Genomic DNA, 24172 nt, shown 5'->3' on the forward strand with positions numbered 1-24172 from the left:
ATGCAGTTATTCAAGATTGGAATAAAGGATAGGCAAGGTATCATAACGATCTTTAAACATACATTCCTAAGCAGTATTATTTTTAATTTTACTCTACCTGCCTCCTGTACCCGATATCCTCCTCTCTTGTAATTTGGAGACACTTCATCACAAACTTCACTTTAGAGGTAGTTTGCCATCTCTCTAAAGCCCTCACCAAGACATGCATTCACAGTGTATAGATGGCAAGACTTTTTTTTTTTTTTAAGGAAATAAGTTTCCTTTATTTCCCATTCTTTTCTATATTGGTCATTTAATAATTTGAAACTGTCCTGGCATTTGGCAAGCAATGTAAAGGACAAAAATCTCCAGAGGTGGTGGTGGTTTGTGGGAGCGGGAGCGGGGGTTAGTGGGGGAAATCTGTAATTCTAGTCTTCTGTTTTGAGAGTAAACATTCTTGACTAAAAAGAAGGTGCAAAACATATTCTCTCTCGCATTGACAATGGGTCCAAAATTCAGATGATGGGTCTATGAGGGAAATATGAACAATTTCTAGCCTTTGCTCTTCTTTAGATAGCAAAACTTTTGAGGTACAATGTTTCACTACTGAAACAGTAACCATGACCTCATCAGTCAGCCCCAAACTGGGGCATAATGCATGGTACAACAAATATTTATGTATTTTTGGAATTTTACAATATTTAGTAAGAGTATATGAAAGGATTGCTACTGTATCAAAATACCCTTTCAAGTTAGTCTCTCCTGGATACGTACTAACAGGCATTACCAACAGAGGATAGTGCCTTCCACAGAAAGTCACTACAGATTTTGCTACTTTACTTTGCACATGGATTTTTATTTTCCTAAAAGCATGTCCTTTATGCCAATTATAACATCTGACACTATGTAGAAGCTAGAAATTTAGGAGGACGAATGATAGTCTCAAGATCTTTCTTGAGCATTTTATCCGTATAAAAAAACTAATGGGCACCTGATCCTCTGTCTAAATGTGGTGTTTGTTATATGTATTTTGCCCAATACCATTCATTTGGAACATTATTTTCTTCCTTTATTTTAAAAAGCTCCTTTTTAGGTAAGCATAGTTGATTTAGCTATAGCACTTCGATGATTAGTAATGTAAATATTAATATTCATAGAAATTACCTAAGGAATATAGGATGGGTTTGTCAAAACATCAAGTAGAATTTTGTTTCTAAAGAATGTTTAATGTGGGTAATCTAAAGAATGCAGTATCCATCCTATATTTAAAAAAAAAAAAAAAAAAGGCAAGATAAAACACCCAGATTACCAGCTTTCCCATTACCATCCGCATTTACTATTAGACTTCGGGTAGAGGATGTGTCACTCCTGTTGGACTAAACTATAGTTGTTAAGGGGAGGTACATATTTACCACAGTTGTACCTAATCTCAATCACCGTGCTTCCTTCAATTAAATTTTTCTATAGCTACATTGAGGAATAGCACTGTGCATGTTTGTTGTTTAAATTGAAGTCCTAAGCCAGGAATTATCTGTGCTCTAACAAAGGAGAATGAACTTGGTGAAAATAAAAGTTTGCTATGTATTTACTCATTTTATTTAAAGATGAGGTTGTGACTCTAATACATTTTGGGTCATTTTATACCTAACTTGTTTAAGAAGCACTATTTGTCACGGGCTGTTTTTAGGAATTTCCAGTATATTGCTTTAAAATGTCAGTGTTTCTCCCCTTTTGATATGCTAACATTTAGTAAGTACTGGCTTTATGGAAGCAGCCTGATTTTAATAAGCATACTGCATTTTTTAACCTATCCATAATTAGCTTAGTACAGAAAGATAAGAAAAGCTCCATATTATAACTGTTTGGGTCAAGGAGATTGTTTTGTATTGCTTTACCTTTCTTAGAACTGCTGATCAAGTTTGAGCATCCATCTTTTTGTAATTAAATATTGGATGATGATATACCTTGTTCCAGGAAGCAGCACTATTAGGTTATCTGAGAAATTCAATAGCAGTAGCACCAGTGGGTGAAATGTCACATCTGCACCAGTACACAAACAACCATCATCACTTTTCGCCTATTTTTAAAATAGTGTTAACTTGGCTACAGGTGATATTAAACCTCACCTCATAACTTAAAGTATGAAAAAGGCTCAGGAGAAGGGGTGTTTGTTCTTTCAAGTGAATGGCAGGCTAAGTGGTGCAGAGTAGAGGGCTAATGAGAAAAAAAGCATCATTCTTTATAAAAGAGTGATAAAAAATACATTCTGAAACTCAGTTGTGAGGTATTTTTACCCTGGATATTTATTCTCTCTTTTTTAAAATGTATCCCATGATTATTCTTGGCTGTCTCAACATCCAAGGAAGACAGGTCTATCTGTTATGATTTTGATGAAGGCAGTTATTTTTCTCTATAGAAAGATAGAACTTATTTATCAGAGAAGGTAGTCAAATGTAACTGAGGCTGGCAAATGGACAAAAACTTGGAAAAAGTATGATGCTAGAACATGCTTTTTACCCCATCTTATATTTGTGGAAAGACCATAGCTGAAAGTCTTAAAAGATTTGGGGCATAAAAGTTTTCACGGCATTCATGGAGTGTGCAGGCTGACAAAATGGAAATCATCCGATATTTCTGCAACTACTGATCATTTCCCCTTCATATAAACCAACAAGGAGATCAGAGTCTGCAGTCTGCACTGAAGCTCTATTTCCAAGGAATCCTGAGAAACTTTAGGGTTCGACAGTTGGGAAAACTACTAATGCAGCTGATATGACTTCCTTTAGAAAAATGTAAATGGAGATTTTCTATACAGTTCTTTTTTTCTAGGATTGTGGACTTAGATAAAATTCATAAAAGATTTTATTTCTTGGTAACTTTGGCTTATGCAACTTATCTTCAAACCCTTGAGCAATGTGTATACAATTAAAGGATTTCTGACATTTACTCTTACCCTAAGTTGATCAACTCTAGAATTTAGGCATTTTTACTTAGGTTGAGCTTTAAATCTCCCCAGAGTTGCATGTAGATAGTTATTTCTGTGCATTTAAAATATCCATTTAGAAAATATCTACAAGATAAAAATGGTAAAAAAAAAAAAAATGTATTTTTTCATGAACATTTTGATACACATTTTATCAAGTTTATTGTTTAACCAATTTCTTACACTGGTTATAATAGTATTTGATTCAAAGAGAGGGAAGCATTCATTATTGATATACTATATGGGCTTTTTTTATTCCATTCTTTATAAATTATCAAAGTTGGGCTATTAAAATTATATTTTTATCATGGAAAAAAAATGTCCCCGAGTCACAATGCTGAACAGAATTAAAATATTTTCTTTAAAATTACTTGAAAAAGCAAACGAAAGCTTATTATACTGTGCTTATATCTTCTTTTGTCTGCATAGAACCGGTATATTGCTGGCAGCTATTGTATTAAAATATATTTCCACTAGCAAAAAAATTCCTTAAAATTAAAAATACATATCAAAGAGCATACCTGAGATATTCGAACCAGAATGACCAATGCTATGATATATCCTAGCAATATTACTTAAGAAAAGGGGTGAAAAAAAAGAAATATGACTTATACAAAAGGGAAATTTAAATTATCACCAGACTCTGAGAGCAATAATTCATGCCAAAAGAAGATGAACTAATGTACTCCACTGCATGAGACATTCAAGAAAAGAAAGTATGAGCCAAGATTTTAAATCAAACAAAACTGACTTCCAAGTATAAAGGACAGAGAAAATGTAACAACAAGCAAGAACTCATGAACTCTTTCTGAAAAATCAAATAGAAAAATCGAACTAGTCTGTGGGCCAAATCCAGCCTGCTACTTGTTTCTGTACAGTCCACAATTTAAGAATGAATTTTACACTGTTAATTGTTTAGGAAAAAATGTTAAGAATTGTATATCATGATGTGAAAATTATATAAAACAAAGTCAATTTTATTGGAAGTCAGCCATGCTCATTAGTCTACATGTTATATGGCTGCTTTCTCACTACCAAGATAAGATTGAGTACTTTTGAGAGACTTTATGGCCTACAAAGCCAAAAATGTTTGCTATCGGCCCTTTACAGAAAGTCTGTCCACTCCTGTACTAGAGAATGAGCTTCAGGAAACCAAAATGACTAAAGAAGATCAACATAAAGGATCTGTAGTTGTTTGTAGAACTAAAGGTGTAGTATATAATAGCTATCCTTCCTGACAATATAGGTATAGTACAACTGTTTTTAAAAGTGAGGAAAGAATAGGGAAGTGACATGTAAAACTTTATGTTTTCAGTAATCATACTGGTATTAATATTATTGTGAAATTGCTGTGTGTGCTCTTAGACAAGCAGTTATGAGGTATTCTAATTTTAGCATTGTTTTCTATCCCTGAGAGTCAGAATTCTAAATATTGTAAATGAAGATACAGAGGTAACAAAGATGAGGTTAAGTAAAAGTTCTACGATTCTGACTTTCAATTGAAAGTATCGCTATGAACACAGGAGGTATTTTTATTTCACATAAAATATTCAATAATACTTTCAAATCACGTGTATATATACATATTAGAAAAATGTTATATATTTTTATGAATATGGTATTTCATTATATAAATCTATATTATATATTCAATTTGTATTATATATCTTATCTGGGGTTGAGATTAGCATTATATCTAAATACACAAATATTGACTATATTAACATAGTATATATTCTATTTTTATAACATAATTACAACACATATATAGCATAAAACATGTTAAAAACTGTTAATACACATATTTTATTTCCTAGCCCCATAAATTAAAAAGGCCAAGAAACAATGACCATCAGTAGCAATGGCCATGCCTGGCACCCTGACTGTGGTCTTTAAATACAATTAAAAGAAACCAATGTATCTTGAAAAAATGGCTGATTAAAGACTTGAAGCAGGAAGTATAAAACATGAGCCTAGAATATCTTGTCAGACCAGAGAGCAAGGAAGCTATAAAAGATTATGAGGGTCAAGTCAAAAAGACCATTAGCCAACTTAGGCTCCATTGGCTAAAGAGGGACAACGTGAGCTTCACTAACAATCTCAACAGATTTAAACTTACAAAATAAGTTTAAATCTAAGACTTTATAAACGATAATACTTTTAAAAAGAATTGGCTAACTTTGAGAATAAGGAACCAGTTTATTACCTCAAAAGCTAGTTAATAAAGGTAAAGAACTATGCATTTATCTTGCTTTTTCCGTATGAATTATACCACTAAGTAACCAAACAATAAATGCAGGGAAGGGCCTCTTTATAAATATATTCCAATTAATGAATAAAAAAGATTTCAGAATTAAAATATCACCATTTTACAATCCTGTGAAGTACTAGATACAGGCAGTAAGCAACAAAGGCTGCCTAGATCTAACAAAGTGCTAGTAAGACATGTGCCTCCTACATACAGTCTTGGCCAAAAGGATCAAAACCTGAGTCTGGTCCCATCTCTGAATCCAGATGCCAATTTGTAGGAAATGTCAAGAATGGAGGAAAAACATTGAATTGCACCATGATTATCCAGCTAGTCAAGACTGAGAGAACCTCTATAGGTCAAAGACCCAAGGTTCTTCAACAGATAAACTGTAAGGAAAAGGAAAGTATTCAAGGAGAACCTATAGATTAAGAGAAATTTAGAAGACATACCAAAGTTGAAAATAAATGGGCAAGACGAATCATAGTGTCTAGGGATACACATTTGAACAATAAAATTATTTTAAAATGCAAGAAAATGATTACTATAAAAGTCAAAACAATGTGTAGAGGGAGAGATTAGAGTTTAGGTTTGAGATGGGTCACATGAACAGGCTTAGGATTCAGGGCAAATGTCTAATGTCTGGACTTACATAATGATCACAAGATTATTCATGTTAAGTAAACCACACATTTGTTTTGTACAGTTTTTCTGTACCAGCTTTTTATCTTATGATAAAAATTTTGAAAACAATTTCAACGCCACCATGTCACAGGAGTGAAACCAACACCGCCTGGACCAGTAGCAGCTGCAGCAGCACCTACAGCCAGTGAGATGTTTCTCAGACCAGTTTGCTAACCTCTTCAAGGGCTTTTTTGGCTTTAAAGAAAAAAAAGAAAAAAGTGCATTCTCATGTTTGTCTGGGATGCTTCAGTGGACTATTATATTTTGTACAAAGTGAAGCATGGTGAAATGGTAACTACTGCCACTATAGGTTAAAATGGAAACTGTAAAATACAAAAACATCAGCTTCACTAGCTTGAACATGGACAGCCAGGGAAGGGCAAGATTCAGCCTCTGCAGTATCACTACTTCCAAAACACTCAAATTTTGCTCTTTATATGAGGCCCAAAAAGAGCTCATAAGGATGGTAACAGAACAGTTGATTAGGAATTCCTGTCCTACTAATGTTTGCAAAGAAAAAGGATCTTCCCAATGCTGTAAGCTCTGCTGAAATCACAGCAGAACTGAGACTACATTCTCTGAGCATCAGAAACCAGTTCATCAGGCCACCTGTACCAGCAGTGGAAGAGGGCTATATAGAACACTGGACTGCTGTCTGATCCGTGATGAAACCAGAAATCAATACAAAAAACTGATCTTCCTCCCACTTAACTCCTCTCCCTCTCACTGCCTCAACTTACCTCACCTGTGACAAACCACGCTCACAAAGTATTGAGACAGAAGCTGTATTTTGTTATGCTTTTGGTCACAATGTATTACACTGTTGTAAATGTGGCAAACCCGACCTGCGAACAGATTTCTTATTTAATGTAAATAGTTTTGTTTCCAATGACACCACTTCTGATACTTCTTTGCAATATTACTCAGTCAATTTTTTGTTGTTGTTAAAAAACAAACAACTCAGTTTAGTACCAGGAAGGAATTCGAGGCAAGCTGGCACTTGGGCTCCAAAGACTTACAATGTAAAAGAGGGAAAGCTCCTCCCTCCAGCTTTCTGAAATACATGTTGAAACCTATTTTGGTGGTTAGTTTTAACCTGCACTCAGTGTACTTCTTAAAATAATCATTAAAAATAAAAGATAAGGAGAATATTTGAGCATACATATGAGAGAAACATTGCTAGTGTAGTTTTTGTGGTAACGGGTAAATACCAGTCGGCCGGATCTTTACCCCCAGATTGAGTGAAGTATGGGTGAGCGCTTCCGTCACTACTATTCGGCATGCTACTGGAGGCCCCAAGCTGTGCAGCGTGACAGGGCAATGATTACAGTAGACTGGAGTTTGAATCCTAATTCATTTTCCCCAACACCGACTATGGGGCATCAATAAAAGTGCAGAACAACAGAAGAAGATATGATCAGCCTCCAACCCCCCACATTTATAGGAGTCATGTCTTTAAGTGCTAGTCAACTGAGAGTCCTTAACAGTAAATTAAGAAACCAATTTATGTGACTCATTAGGATAAGAACATTAAGAAATATGACTGTTATGGGGGATAAGTAGTAGAGCGGGTACAAAGATTCTATTTTAAAATTATAAACAAACTTATAAACCAACACAGTTTTTTAATTTGAGACGCTAATTGCAAAATCCACTGAAATCTAATGACACACTTACAAACTATGTTTAACTCATGGTAAACTGTGTATGTTGTGACTCAGTTTAACCAAAGGAATCTCTTTCAATATTATCAGTATCTGGATTTCATTCGGTCTAATGTATATTTTGTATTCAGTGTCTACTTGGCACAATACACTCAAGTAATGTTACCACTTCCAGATGACAGCCATGTACAACATTTAGCAAGGGAAATAGAGTAGTGGTAACTTTCTTTGCTGTAACAAATGGAAGAAGTCAGGTTTTCTAGTTAAGAAATATAGTTAAATATAAAACCTTATTTCATGCATAGGTAGTGAACATTACAGCAAAGAACGCTTTCTATTTCTAGTATTTGACAGTGGATGACTTCCATTTCTATTTTTCAGGTATTATCAAGTCAGAAAATTGTTAAATGTATTAAATGTTTTGGGTTTCTGAGATACTTAGGACAAAGAAGAGGTTTGGGGTACATATTAATAAAAATATTTAAACTATAAATTTCTGAATATTCTTGCATTTTGGGGTAAGCTTTTCAAACTTAAAATGGGGGAATTTTTTTAACTCTAGTCACTATATTCTATATTAATTTTAGAAATGTTCTATTTTAGAAGACTAAGATTAAGGTTTGTTAGTGTTTGCCATTTCTCTTGTGCATGTCTGATTTCTCTATTTCCCTGTAATCAACACTGATACCTATTTCCAGATCTAGTTCAATTTCTAATTGATTGTAAAGAAGATGGGCTAGGCTAAGCTTCAACAGTCTTTGTGCAGATTAGGATACTAAAGTCTTTGTGCAGATTAGGATACTAAAGAGAAGACTTAACACAAACCGAGTTGTTAATCTTTTTTTTTTCTTTAGGAAATGTAGATGCAGTAACATTTCCAGCCGAAAGACTCATTCGAAGTTCCTAATGTTTAAGAATGCAAATGAAGTATTCTGTCTTTCCAGTGCCTGGAGGTGTTATATGAGAAAACAGAGGTTTCTATTAGTTCCACTGATTTCCCTTACCATGTAAAATCTTAGACAGGTTGCTCTGGCAAGAATCAAAGAAAAGCAATATAGAAGATATCCAGAGAATTCAACTAACTTCTTTAGTAATAACATTTTAAAAATCTGAATTAAATAAAAAGTCAAGCTTCAGGATGAATTTTAGCCTCTCTTCCCTAAAGAAATTCTAGTTTAATATTAGAACATTTAAAAAAAAATACTTTAGCAAGATAATCAGTTCGATGACACTACAATTCCTTGGATGAACTTGTTACATTTATCATTTAGCTACCTGGCATTTTCAAGAAGCTTAATTTTCCTTTTTACTATAATAATGCTTTGATTAAATATGCAGGTACAAACTTTAAAGTTTTTCTTTTAGATGTATCTTTTAAGAGGATCGGGTAAGAAGTTTCACATTTAAATTTGGTATGTGTTGCTAAAAGTCTCCTTATATAAACTAGTCACAAGAATTATTTATTGATGAAGTTGTAATTTCTTTCTTTTGTACTTTACACAAAATACTTTTATTTTATATCCCTACAATTGTGGATATTAAAAAGGAGTTGCTTTCATTTCTCCCTGATCCAATTATTTTTATTGTTTCATGAATACTAAAATTAATTGGTACTTTTAGATTGCAAGCTAATATTTTTCCAGTCCAGTTTTGGAATATACCTTACGACAACTATGAAATTAGATGAGCAATTTTACAGTGTAAGTAAAAAACTTTAAGATTTAATAATACTTCAATTAGCATGAGGGGATATTAATGTAAATGCTTCATGACTCACCTGCCTGTTCATTCCTCACAGTCCATTAATATTTATTGCTGGTGGTGAATGAGAACAGCAAGTTGGTAAAAGGCTGGTGAAAGGCTAGAGATCTTTCATTTAGTCCAAATATTAGATACTAAATTTAATTTTAAAACTTTTTAAATGGGTCTGGGATATTATCCGAATTATGTATTTGTTTCTTTTGAAAATATTTATGAATTTCTTTTAAAATTTACTACAAGTAGAAGTCCTTCCACAATTCCTTAATTTACTGCTCTCTGGAAAACATCAAATTTTCGATACCGCTGTGGGATGGAAATAAGAGTCATATGGTTTGAATAAAGCATGCTCTACCTACAGTTGAGATATTCTTTTTTGTTAGCACATTTAATTGCTGTGCTCTAGTATAACCTACATTATAAAGCTTATTTCAAATACTGAATGGAATGCTAAAAAAGCAGAGATCATGATTTCCAATTAATTGCCTTGAGCAACTGAGGAATTCCTCACACTACTCAGCACGAGTTTATCCTGCCAAGCTGCCACTTTCACCCTTATTTTGGTTATTAACAAGGATGCAGTGCAGTAAAAGTGACAATAAGATGTAACAGAATGACCCAAGTAGAGATAAATTTATCTCTACGTGGGAAACATGTTTTTTTAAGTTTGAAGGGAGTAAAAGAACAAGAAATGCAATAATACTAACAATAACAACAGTATTTATTTACTTACTTATTTAGCATTGTTTACAAGGCATTATATTAAGGCTTACTTTATCCTAAAAAATCATTTTATATATAAACATTTCAGTCATTGGATTCTAGGTTTCTAACAAAGTTAGAAAGTCTTCAATTTATTCTAGAATTACACAGTAATACCTGACCTTGTATAATAATTTCAGTTTTAAAGGTTTTTTAATATCATTTTCTCCTCAGAAAAAAAATAGGACTAAAGAACAGCAAGATATAAATAATCATCTCTACTTAACATGCAAGTAAAATTAGGATATGAGAGATGAAATTAATTCCCCACAGTCACTGAACAGGTAAAATGACAGAAACAAGACTAAGACCCAAACCAGTGATTTTAGTCTGTGACTCTTCTGCCTTCTCATATCCACCCCACATGCTTGCAAACAGGTTCAAGTCGCCATCCTTATTCAACAAGTCAAAGAATATGTGCTGACTACTGGAAAATGGTCATACACCAGGTTTGCCTGGCACAGTCCCAGGACACAACTATCACGCCAGCATCCCATCTGACTCAGAGCACGCTGGTTTGGGCAGACCTGGTTTCTGTAAACAAGAAGTAGAACAAACAATACCTACCAAACAGTAAAAACAATACAGAGAAGGGAGTAGTAAATGTACTAAAAAAAGGTGAAAAATCAGGCACTTAATATAAACAGAGTCAAGGAGGAATCAAGGGAGGCTTCATAAAAAGGGTCGCAGTTCAGGGGGAAAAGATAACTAGGATTTGAAAAAGTAGCATGGAAAAACAAATATCCACGTATACAGGAAAACACCTCTCCCTGGTCTGTAAAACATTCTGTGCTCATCAAAGGATGATGATGAGGCTATATACAACCAGTGCTCATCCAAAAGGGTCTCCTGTCTTTCTCTTAAGCCCTACAACAACCAGATCTCAACTGTATACATCTTCAGTATCCTACTTAACACTTAAAGTCATACTACACATGCCTGCCAAGTACCCATTCAGTGTCAGGTACTGTCTTAAGTCTAGGGACACAACGATGGACAAACGAACTAGAAAGACACGATACAACATGCAATTGAAATTACAATAAAGCATGGGTGCTGTGATAGAGCAAGTATAGAGTACTCTAGGAAACTGATAATGATGACTGGAATAAAGCATACATGGGTGGAAACTTTGTTAGCCAACTCAACTTGAGTTTATTAGAATGATACCCATATACGTGAAATGTCAATATTTCAATCATCGGCTGCATAAATAATAAAAGACAAAGGGATTCTCCAAATAAAATTTCTCTCCCCTTTGCATCAGAGAATTTCTCCCTTCAGTTCATATTAAATACCACTACAATTTTAATATGCTCAGATCACCTGATATTTCCATCTCTCACAGAAAAGCCAACCAGGGCCTCCCTAACCTTCAAGATAAATGAGACTTGAGGATGCAATCTTCTCCCTTAGCTGAAGTCAATCCTTGTAACTGATGAGGGAAAAAACATCATATATAACAGACTAAGCTTCATTTTTATCAACTACCAGTAAGCATAAATCTCAGCAAAATGATATTCTTGAAATGTTTTATTAGCCAGTGTGACTCCCTTCAAATGTATGCTATCACCATCCTTACATAACCTTTTGAAGTTCTGAAGTTATGACTAACACTTCCTATACCCCTCTTGCCTCTCATGCCACTTGAATCATACAAAACAACTGTCAGGCAGGGTTTTTAATTATATCCTTATATATAAGAAACGCAGTAATTAAAAGTGGTGCAGTGTAATGTTTAACAGCAGGGACTGTGGAGCCTGCCTGAACTCCAATTCTACCATAAACTACCTGGATGGCCTTGGACAAGTTACTTAACCACTCTGAGACTCAATCCAACAGCAGTGCTGAGATGTCTCCAAGGAAAGACTGAGAGGGAGATCAGTGGTCTGGGTGAAAAGGAATAAGTGAGGAACAACTATAACAGCAGTGGGAATTTAGTACAGAGAAAAGTTGTGGGGAAAAGATGCAGCAATACTAATAACAGACCTGCCAATGGATTTAGGGAGAATGACTAAATTAGTAAGTACAAGGGAAGGCTGTAGTCAAAGAGGACTGTCAGGTTTGCAAACCAGAAAACTGCATTGAAACAAGAAACCAAAAAGCAGATTTGATTACAAGGATAAATTTCATTTTGCACATAAGTGACTTGTTAGCAGGACAACCCGGGTGAGATTTCTATGAGAGACATTATCACGTAGACCTGAAAATGTCTTCAGCTAAGCAGACACCAAACCAATAATAATTTCTTGTGATAAACTACTCTGCACTTGAAATCTTAAAAAGCTTATAATATCACATTTACCTATATAATCACTACTGTCATGTGCTGTGAAGTACTTCTGATAGATTTTAAATAGGTTACTCATGTTATTATTATCTTAAATATACACCTCCAAAACAAACAAAAAAAGGTGTTTTGAAGTACTATTGCTCATGCTATAAATCCCTGTGGTTTAGAACATATTTCAGTTTTTAAAGCTCAATTTTGACACTGCAGTTACTCTACTTGACCAAAGACTTCAACTCTGATTTAATAGTGTTATTTAATTACAAATAAACTCCAAAACAGCCATCAAAGATGAAATCTATGATTTGGGATGACATACAGAGGCATATTTACGGTATACTAAGGCCCACTCACTGTACTAATCCGAAAACAGTGCTCTAATGATGTATTAATCAGCCTCCAGCAATTTTCAACTATCATAAGAGGAGACTAGACTCTAGTTAAGACCTACCTAGAAATAAGTGTCAACACCTCATGAAATGCAACTAATTCAAAATACATTCTTCTATCTTCTTTAGGTTATCTATAATAAAGCCCTAAAGAGATTCAGTCCTTTTCCAATATGGTTGTCCAATCTAGCAAAGAATTTCCAAATTAACATGTAAATTGATTTCAGGGTTGGTTTGTTTTTTTGTTTATTTGTTTGTTTGTTTTTAATGAGAGGACAGCACAGAAATGAATTTAGGCTGAAAGGTATAATTTTATGGGTTTAAAATAAGAACTTTATTGTATTGAAAAACAATAAAAAGTTATAATCATTGTTAGTACTATTAAATGGTTTAGATATATCCGCAAAATGACTAAAAGTGACTCATCTATAAATTTCTAAATAAAATAGAAAAAAAGTTCTTTAAAATAATTTAAGTCTCTCTTACAACTTGGGATGATGTCATAAGTCACCTAGAGATTACTTACATACAATATACTATCCCCACCTCGTGAGAAGCTTCATGAAAATTAATTAACTAAAAATAGCACTAATCTCTGTATCTGCCTAAAAACCTTTTCTAGCATTTATTTCACATACCCCATCTGACTTTTATTTTTAAGAGCTCCTTTCCATTCTAATCTCAGTACAGAAAGACATAATTCAGATTCTGTCTTACATGTTTACATGTCTCAAATTTTTTCATCACAAAAGATAATACCTAAATCCATAAATTTAAACATTATCAATCAACAGATTAATTTATTAAACATTAATTTATTAAACATCCATAGAAAAGGCTATTTTTAAATCTCTTTGTACTTCAACTCTACATCCATTAGGCTGGCAAATCCTGTACCACTGATAGTTGGGGGTAGACAAATTAATCCCTTGCCTCTTTTTGGGCATAATTCAAATCTTTTGGGGAAAAAGCAGAAATTTTATAAATCTAATCTAACATTAATGTAGACATAAGTTACTATCTTTTATGGAGAATCGCATTATCCACAGAAAATTTTAAATTATGAAAATAACTCCTCCACAGCATTCTGAATTGATTGTCCACATTCTCAATCAACATGCACTAGAGAATGTAAATCTGTTAGTGAATATAACTACTAGGCCCTATACATTTAAATTGTATGACACATTCTCAAATTACTCATATGTTATCCCTATTTTTTATTTTCCATATTACTATAAGCTACCCATCCATTAGCAGAAATAACTGTACCATGTGCTTTTCTATTCACGTCAACCAAAGTCTTAGTGGCCGACCATAACTACATGTATCTTTATAAACAAGATAGTGAAATGTATATTAGGCTAAATATATTTGTACAGACATGTAGCTGTTTAAAACACCATACCCAAGTCTATGGCCATGCCACCCTGAACAAGCCCAATCCTGTCTGATTTTGGAAGCTAAGCAGGGTTGGGCCTGGTTAGTACTTGGATGGGAGACCACCTAAAAAGACCAGGTGCTGTAGGCATAAAAAATAAAAATAAATAAATTTAAAAAAAATAAGGGAGTATAAGCTGACAAGGCTCTTGCAATCTGTGAGGTCAAGTAAGGGTTACTTCACCTAAAAGAAATTATAAATAAAAATTTAAAAAAATTTTTTTTAAATAAAACACCTTACTCAGCCCATAGAGTGGTCAATTTCTCTCCAACTAAAAGGGACATTTTAAATAGGTGGGGGGCGGTGGGGGAATGCCAATAGTTCATGACGTGTTAAAAATTATATAAAGTTCTAATTTTAGTGTCCTTAAATAAAGTTTTATTGGAACACAGCCATGCTCATTCATTTACTTATAGTCTAGGGCTGTTTTCACACTACAACTGTAGTGTTATGTAGTCACAACTGAGTTAAACAGTTGTGACACTATGGCCAGAAAAGTCTAAAATATTTATTATCTGGCCCTTTACAGAAAATGTTTGCCAAATGCTGGCATATATGATAAAAGGGTTTAAAATTCTAGTCAGAAGCTGAGCAACGGCTGAACGGCCATCTTACAAAGATGACTTAGAAGCGATTTCTGTATTTATAAATATCTGCCTACTTAAGAGAGAATTTAGGGTATCAGATCTGTCCCCTGAATGACCCAAATAAAGCTAGACAATCTATCGCTTATTCATTTATTTGCTCATTAAGTAAATATATGTGAGCCAGATACTGTTCTAGGCACTAAGAAAATAGTAATGATCAAAAGAAAAACTCCTGTAGTTGTATAGGTTACATTCTAGTGAGAGAAAAAGACAAACAAAATACATATATATATCAAGCAGCAATAAATACTTTAGAGAAAAATATATTAGGAAATGTGAATTGAGAGTGCGAGGTTATGAAGACTAGTAACTTGAAATTTTAATTAGGATATTCCCAGTAAGCGTCTTTGAGAAAATGACTGTGAATAATGGCCGAAGAAAGTATACGGAGATAGTGTTCTAGGCAAAGAAACTAGCAAGTGAAAAGGCTCTGAGGTTGTAAGCATACCTTATCTCAAGGAAGAGCTAAAACACAATAAAGAGTAAAATAATTAGGTCAGAACGGGATGGGGGGAGGTCCTTGAAGGACTCTGGCTCTTACAGTGAATGAAATGAGAAATTATTAAAGGTATTTTGTTGTTTGGCTTTTAGCAAAGAGAGCTGACATCTGATTTACAAATTTGGCAAATCACTCTGACTGAGTTTTGAAAATACTCTAGAGGAAAATAAGGATGGAAGCTTGGAGATCAACTAAGAAACTAACATGATGATGCAGATGAGAGATGTTGGTGACTGGGATAAATGGTAGCACTGGTAGTGGCAAGAATAAGTCCGATTCTAAGTTTACTTCAAAGATAGAGCCAAGAAAATTAATCCCCTTCCTGAAATGTCCTTTCCCCTTTTGAATCTCCATTCTTCTCCTCTATCATCTTCTCTGTCTAAATTCTACCTATCTTGAAGGCCTAACTCCAATATCACTTTCTTCTTGAGAGTTTTCTAGACACTCCTCCATCAAAAGTAATCATTTCTCCACCAGGCTGTCTATGACTCTTGTGAGTACAAAATGTTGCTAATCCATTATACGTCCCTTGTCTCCCCTCTCCCCAACATATACCCCACCAACACTTTTAGACAGAAATTCTTCTAAAAGTTATCTCCCAATTCTGGATTTCTCTACCATTCTCTCAGATCTGCCCTTTTCTGTCAGTCAGCTCTGTTCTTAGGCTAGTTATTCTCACGCTACCAGCAGCACAAAGCCCTCTCATTCACCAAAGGCACATGGAGAGGGAGGTAAAGAGAAAATTTTGCTTGAGCAAAATTCCTATCTCCCTTAAGAATTGAAAATTTCTTTCCCAGGAATCACAAAAAAAAAGTCTCTCATCATGTTTCAGTGGCCCAAACTGGCTTAAGCCTTCATTGATTCACCCCCAAATCAAAAATTAAGGAAGATAAGATGATCGTAACCAGGATAAACAAATCATCTATGGTGGAAAGGATGTTAGAGCGGAAAACTGCACTGGAATGTAAGTATGTGTGTGTGTGTGCCTACCATACACAAGCATTCATTTAAGCATATTTGTCTGGTATAACTATCACCTGCTATAGCCAGACAGAAAGTTAAAGAAATATATCAGTAATTAACACGGGTAGGAAGGTATCCCAGGAGACAGAATTTAAAGGGGTCACCTTAAACTGGAATACCATTTACTCTCTTTGTATCCACATCTATCCCCTAACTGTTTTTAGGACTTAAAGGGTCAAAGGTTCCCACAGGCTGTCTTACTCAAATGTTTTTCAAGACTGAATAATCCAGACTCAGGAAAATGAACCACTGCGGGAAAAGAAATGATTCTTGGTATTTAGATTAATACCTCTAAGGTTAAGGGTGGAGTTGACTGAAAAGTAGATGATTTGCAAAGCACAAATAGAAGATAGCTTCATTTTCCCAAAGATGCATCCTAAGAACAGTAGGACAAAATCAAGGAGTGATGTCTTCTATACATAGACCAGCATGAGACTTTAAATTCTTCTAGGGTAGTTTCTTGTCATATTTAGTATAGTTTAAATCTTTCCACTCCTATTATCATAACTGCTTTTAATCACACAATTCTTCACTCTAATATACATTGTTGTTATAGCAATAACTTACATTATATCACTACATGCTTAAAATTCCCGCCAGAGGCTCCCCAAAGTTGCTTAGATTAGAATCACTTCTTACAGTGACGTTGAGCCTTCCTTCCCAGCCTCATCCTCTACCACTTGCTTCTTCATTCATTATTCTACTGCCACATCAGCTTCTTTCTCTCAGTTCAATATGCTAATCTCATTCCTGCCTCAGAACATTTACACCTGGTATTCCCTCTGCCTGGAGAGGGCTTACCCCATAGCTTCACAAGCTGGCTGCTCTTTATCTTTCAGTTATTTCAGTTCAAATGTCACAACCTTCTCTGCACCCCACCACCACCCACAACCCCCACCCTACCCACACACACACACCGTGTTCCATGACCCTTCTATAGATTGCCTTTGGGTCAGACACTAATCCTTGATCCAATCAATTGTCAATAGAGTGACAGGATCACATGATAAAGAAAGCTTGGTAAATTAAACAGGAACTGCCTGTAACTAGGCAAAGTGAAGCAATATAGGTAACAAGTCAAGTATTAGTGACCAAACTGAGCAGAAAATACAGAAATGATTAACGAGTCAAGTCTACCATGATCTGTTTCCTAAAAGATCATGAGAGTATTTAAGACAAAAAAAAAAAAAAAAGAAAATTATTACCCCAATTCAAATGTTAGCTATAGACTTTAGTCTCCTTTTTCAGTAAAATACAGTTATCAACTATTTTCATTACCCTTTAAAAACACAGCAAGCATAAATGGATGACATGAAAGTTGCTATGGGCATCTCTAAGAGAATGCAGACTTGAGATATTATTTGTCAGCATTTTTCACCAGTATATAAATTATACTAATAATACCAGTTGTTTACAGAAGCAATAATTATTGCTTTAGGGTACTCCAAGGTACAAATATTTAACTTTATAAAAATCACATGATATCACTTATATGTGGGATATAAACCTAAAAGTAACAAACAAACGAACATGACAAACAGACTCATGGACATGGACAACAAATTAGTGGTTACCAGAGGGGAAGGAGGAGGGGGGAGGTAGACGGGGTAACAGGGGTGAAATATGTGGTGACAGAAAGAAATCTAACTATGGGCAGTGAACACACAATGCAAAATATATATGACTTACTGTTGAATTGTACACTTGAAACACTGGATTTCGTTAACCAATATCATCACAATAAAAAAAATTAACCTTATTACGTAAAATTCAAGATAAAAAAAAGACCAAACAAAAAATTAACAGTTTAAAAAAAATGTGCTATAGCCATGCCACCCTGAACGTCCTGATCTCATCTGAAATCGGAAGCTAAGCAGGGTCGGGCCTGGTTAGTACTTGGATAGGAAGCCACCTAGGAAGACCAGGTGCTGTAGGTGCAAAAAAAAAACAATGTGGTTGAATCTTGTGCCTGTTATTTTTTTTAATAAACGGGTATTAAGACACAGTTCAAAGAGAGAAAAATATTATAGAAAACATTAAATCTGAAAAATAAAAAAACATACCTTAGCATTTGCCCAGAAGATGCTGCTTGAACCTCCCATCCTTTTAAATGTGGAGTGTCTTAGAAAATTGTGTCAGCAATCAAAGCCAGTGCTACAGTCGAACTTTAGTAGTCCACTTTCAAAATTCTTAAAAACCCATTTGGGGTTTGTCAGTAGGAGGTAAATTAAAGCCTTATGTATTGAGAAGCAAATAATTTGAAAAATGTACAGGGGCAATGAACCCTGAAGTTATCAGGCATCAAAATGGCTATTAATGTGCTGTGTATAGTTTAGCTAGAATTGAAGTTTTCTATTTTTCAACTATTATCTAAAAACCTATAAGAACTGCTAAATTTGGCCCTTGGGCTTAAGATGCTACTTATCGACTATATGTAAAACTATTAAGTTAATTTACATAAGCATCTTCTCTAGTTTTTAAGTTCAAATTAATCTACACAACATCCAAATAACTGAACAGGACAGACTTTCTGAATCAAATTAAATAATCCAATGATTTTCTGGTAGCAAAAATGCATTACTATATAAAACATTTATCAGCTATTCATAAGTGAAAAAAGAAAAAAACCTGAATTAAATTGAAGTCTAGTCATATTAAGAAACTAATCTAAGAAATATTGCTACAAGTCTTTTAAAACAGAATTCTACCTCTAATATACAGATCTATTCAAATAGGAAAAGGAGAAACTCCACTTTTGGATTAACAATGAGCAAAAAATAAAACTTCACAGTTGCAATTTTAAAGACACTTTCTATAAAGAGACTACTTAGTACCATGTGGAATTTTTCAGTAACTAGAAAAGTAAAATGTAATCAGTATAATGGGAATATTTTCTGGGGTCATTTTTATTTCCAAGAATGTTTGAAGTCTTGAGTTATTTTTACATTCTCTTCTTGAAGGAACTGATTTCTTTATCTTTATGTTTTATATCTTAAAATGGTTTGGAAATGGTAAAAACAGAAAAAAATCAATTTTCTTTTTCAACAGGGGGCACATACAAGGCTTCCTTTGCCAAGATTCAAGCAGATACACCCTTGTCAACACATCATGAGTATGTGTAAGAGAATACCATTTAAAGCCCACTGTAAGTTTTTTTTCAATTTTTCTGCTAAAAAGAATTTAACTAAGGTATCTACTAAATAATAGACTTGAGAAACAGAAGAATTCTGCATTGCCTTACCTGACCCTAAGTCTACCAGACCAAGTATCACTAAAACAAGTTAAATGCTCGTTTATACAAGAGGCAATCTGCCAGTAATTGAAAAAAGCCTACAAAATTAACAAATGAATACTATCTGACACTAGAAAGCTGGCAATGGTTATAGAAGCTTTAGCCTTCTAAAACCATAATCAGAACTCTGGACAATTAATCAACATTTTAACACTTCCCATCTGTACAAGTGCTCAAGGTAGTGCTTACTGTCATTTGACAAGTTGCTTAGCATTGCAAAATTTGATAATTCATGTCTTACTGAATTTTTACTGACTTGGAAGAAAATAAAACACCAATTAAAAGCAGATGTCACCTTTAATTCTAACTGGATGACAAACTTCTAATTTTTTTACCCAATGCAGAGACAGAACACATGTAGATGACAGTTTGGACAGTTAAATATTCAAAGTCACTGATATCCCCCACAAATTTGCAAGTGATTTTCCAGAACTTAATCCCATGAGGCTTTTATCTGGCAAGCCTCCAAAAGGAATAGTTTCAAGTAGTCATCTAGAAGGTAGGTTTATTGTTACATTTTTGCAAAGGCTAAAAGTACTGATCAGAACATTACTAAACTAGTATTCTCGATTCGGATCTTTATCCTCATACACCTAAAACAATTTCCAAAAGTGATGTTGCTCCTCTATTAAAACTCTAGCTAATAAAAAAACTAATATGAAGACTTAATAAACTGTGCTTAACATGCCTTCATGTTTAAATGATCTAAGAGCTAAATCACATCCTACTGAATTTACCATAAAAAAAAAATCTGACTTGAGTACTGATATTTTTAAATGTCTTTAAATGCTGTATTTCGTCACATATTCACTCTTTTGATTCTAACCATGAATTCTGAACAAAAGTTCTTAAATTCAATGTTTTGAAAAAGAGCACAAAAATAAGTAGATGACAGAAGTTCATATACACACACACAACTGGCAATACTGACACCTACTTTCTTGCAATAAACCCAAATTTCCATATATATGGAAATAAAATGTATCGAGAATTACATTTTTAATCTTTCAAAGATAGCTCGGCTAGTATTTCCTAATGCTACTCCATCTATGCATGAAGTAGCTTAGAATAAAACCTGAGTTCTAAAAATGCTTCATTATAATACATCCAGTTTTTCTATTTAAAAAAAAAAAAAAACTGAATTTTCCCAAACCCCTAAATTTCAAAGACAACATTAACATGAGTCCTATCCCTATGTACAGCAACACTGACCACGGCCTCCATAGATTACCCTTTAATGATCTACGCAAGCTTTCAAAAGCCAGAACAAGCTGGTACCAATCAGGCAAAAAGGGAAAATTGAATCCCAGAAGGAATCAACACTGAGATCCCAATCACAATAATGAGGTCCCTAGGAGCTGTAAGGACTCAGTGCATAACAATCAGACTTGGCTTAATAGCTAGAAGGGGTAAAGGAACCAGGTTGATCCTCTATTGTTCACTTCCTAGGTCTAACAGAGTATTTGCACTTTAACAGAAAGTTTGCCATGAAAGGAGAATTTGGGAAAAATGAACTGGCAAGGTGGTCACAAAAAGGGGATTTAAAGGGGATAGCTTACCTGTGACAACTTTTGTAGGCCTCATCTTTGCATTTTCATCCTGCTTCATGCATTGCTAATCAGAGATCCACTGGAAGCTTCAGAACCAACTGAAAGGCCTGGCAGGGTATTTGGCTTTCAATTCTTCTACTCTGTTTATTCCCAATATATATTCATCAGGCTTAAAAACAACTCTTGAACAAGGGCAGCCACTCAGCAATGAAATGTAAATTACTGACATGTGCTGAAACCTGGACTTGCCACCACTAATGAGCACATTAAAGGAAAAATGCTCACTAGATGACTGCAACCTTTTTACTTAACCCTGTGTGCACGGGAAGCCACAATTCAACATCAATTGAAAGAGCTAGCTGCAAAACAGTAACAGAGCCGCCCTGTCACCACTTTTAATATCTCACAGTCTGAAAAGCCAAGACAAACATGAAATTTTTACACTTTATCAACTAAAAATATTGTGCAAAACATTATTGTAAATGTGGTCAGTTTTGGTTAAGATTTGTGAAACTTATCTAAATGCTACCATTATTTCAAATAGTTTCCAAAGAGTGAAAATAAAATCTCTAGTTGTTAAAAAAAAAAAAAAAATCAATATAAGGTACTAATCTATTGGTTTATTCATTAATTCAGTCAACAAATTCTAGACTTAGTGATCTAAAGCTCACCAGAGACCTGGCAAGAATCTGAAAAGTTTAAACACTTGCCAAGAAAAAAGTATGTCATATAAATAATTCAGATCTTAATATAAACAAAATATTTGGTTTATATGAACAGAGGCCTCATTTATTGGGCACTAAATATTAGTCTATTAGACATAATCCAATCTGCATTTTAAAGCAGAAAAATCTAAAATAAGAAGACATCTAATATCTATTAACTTTTAAAATAAATTTTCATAATTAAAATTTTAAATGAAAATTTCTAAATAAATGTGGCACTAGAATGAATAAAAGTATTTATATGTTAATTTACTATTTAAGTTATTGTGTGATGCTTATTTTTCCAAAGAATACTCTTAATACCAATAAGCTCTTGTAATATTAACATATTTAAATATAATTTTATCTTTCTCTGATAATCTAAAAAGCATACTAGATTCTTAAAACCCCTAAAAAATTAATCACAACAAATATTAAAATATAAAAAATATTTAAAATCTGGCTATTTCTCTGTGGTTTTTGGCTAAATTTAAGTTTTCCAAATAATGGTGTACAATTAAACTCTAGCTTATTAGAACCCTCAGGGCTTGAAAAAACAAGACTTCAATCGAAAAAACTGATTACCTAGTAGTATGTTATTAAGAAAGTCATTATATTTCTGATTCAGTTTCTTAATCTATAGAGATACTTACTATAAGGTATGCACAGATTTTTAAAAAGCACATGTGAAACAACTTTATATAATATTTGACAATCCCCTAAACGAGAGCATCATTAGTTCACTAGGAACCCACATCCTCATCCTATTTTTATCAAAGATGTATTTAACAAAGTCTTCTCTTATTCAGTAGTATACCTGGCTATATAAAGCCAGAGCTTTGACTTTCTCTTACCTTGAAGAAAATGTACTTATCCAGGTGATTTCCCCAAATGATAGAAACATTTGTCTACCTTCTATAGGATATATATTTCTGCATTATTGGTTACTTTTTGACATCTCTGAGAGAATTGCTTTATCTTCTAGCTCTTCTTATTCCTTATTTTGTATCTTTCAATATCTGTAATCATCCTCATTGCTGGTTTTAAACTCTACCAAATATTGTTACTACTATTAAGATCCCCACACTCTACTAATATTACACTGGCCAAGGCATCTGAAAAGCAAGTCCTCCAACATGTGTGTTCTTAGTTGCTTATACTGACTCAACCAGAATCACCACACTACAGACACTATTACAAACCACCATTACTGCTTTCTACTGTTTTCTTCTTCTACGTGCTTTTCTTATGTCATCTGCTGCTTTTTCCCCACTTTCAGCTTTTAGGAAAAGTTGAACTTTCACAGATAACTCTATATAGTCCCTTTGGGTCTGGAAATGTTCTTATAAGCTAGAGGTACCAATAGGCTTAAATTATAATTATAAAATCATAACAAGTTATAAAATCATATTCTTACAGGGAAAAAACAATGATAGATGAAGGGAAAAAATTTGAAAACATTTTAAGGTTTTGTTGCACAATATGTTGTACAATCTCTTTTTCAAAGGCAGCATTGCCCAGAATTTATAAGTGTAGGCAATGCCTGAGCTTGCATCCCCACCCTGGTGCTAGTAGCTGTGTGACCTTGAGCAATTTGATTAGATTCACCTTCCTTTAGCTTCTTTCACCTGTAAAGTGAAGATAGTACTATCCACCCGTAGGGCTATTATGAAAAGCAAATGAGTTAGTACACATAAAATGCCTGGAATAGTGCCTGGCACATAGAGGGGACGGGGGTGGGGGAGAGTTAATAATTTGCTAAGGGTAGAAATCTCATCCATTCATATTATGATCACAATTAACCTTGTTACTTGTACTCTTATTTGATCTAAACTCACTATTTTCTTTTTATCTTTCTCTACTATTCACTTTTAAAATAGCTTTTTCTTCGAAATAATATGATAAAAGTGATAATAGCGGGAATGATAAAAACTGCCATCTTTATTCACTATACTAATAAATATAGGCCCAAATTAAAACTCCAAAACATAAAGATTACAAAACAAATTTGCCATTAATGAATACGTATGGAAGACAAAACCATATTATACTAAAAGTCATATACAGAAATCTGACATGATTTTTTATGCAAAAGGAATAGGAAAAAGATCCTAACAAATATTTGTTAATTTTTTTAATAAAAGTGTATTTCAAATTAGTTGGCATAAATAGCAGAGATTAAGCCTCCTTCCAAAAGTTTGTTTCATGTTTGGAAATGTATATAAGCAATTCTATTAAAATTGGCAAAGAATTATTAAT

At 33.9% G+C, this 24172-nt stretch overlaps 1 protein-coding gene and 2 pseudogenes across 2 annotated transcripts in view; 2 read left to right on the forward strand and 1 right to left on the reverse strand.

Annotated features, from left to right (window-relative positions):
* Window positions 1-24172, reverse strand: part of PCCA (propionyl-CoA carboxylase subunit alpha) — a 337827-nt gene that overhangs the window by 249242 nt on the left and 64413 nt on the right. The gene's annotated exons all lie outside the window — the stretch shown is intronic.
* Window positions 14170-14288, forward strand: LOC112477797 (annotated as a pseudogene).
* Window positions 18187-18304, forward strand: LOC112477832 (annotated as a pseudogene).

Source organism: Pteropus alecto, unplaced genomic scaffold, assembly GCF_000325575.1.
Source record: "Pteropus alecto unplaced genomic scaffold, ASM32557v1 scaffold13, whole genome shotgun sequence".
In the NCBI taxonomy this organism is placed as follows: Eukaryota; Metazoa; Chordata; class Mammalia; order Chiroptera; family Pteropodidae; genus Pteropus; species Pteropus alecto.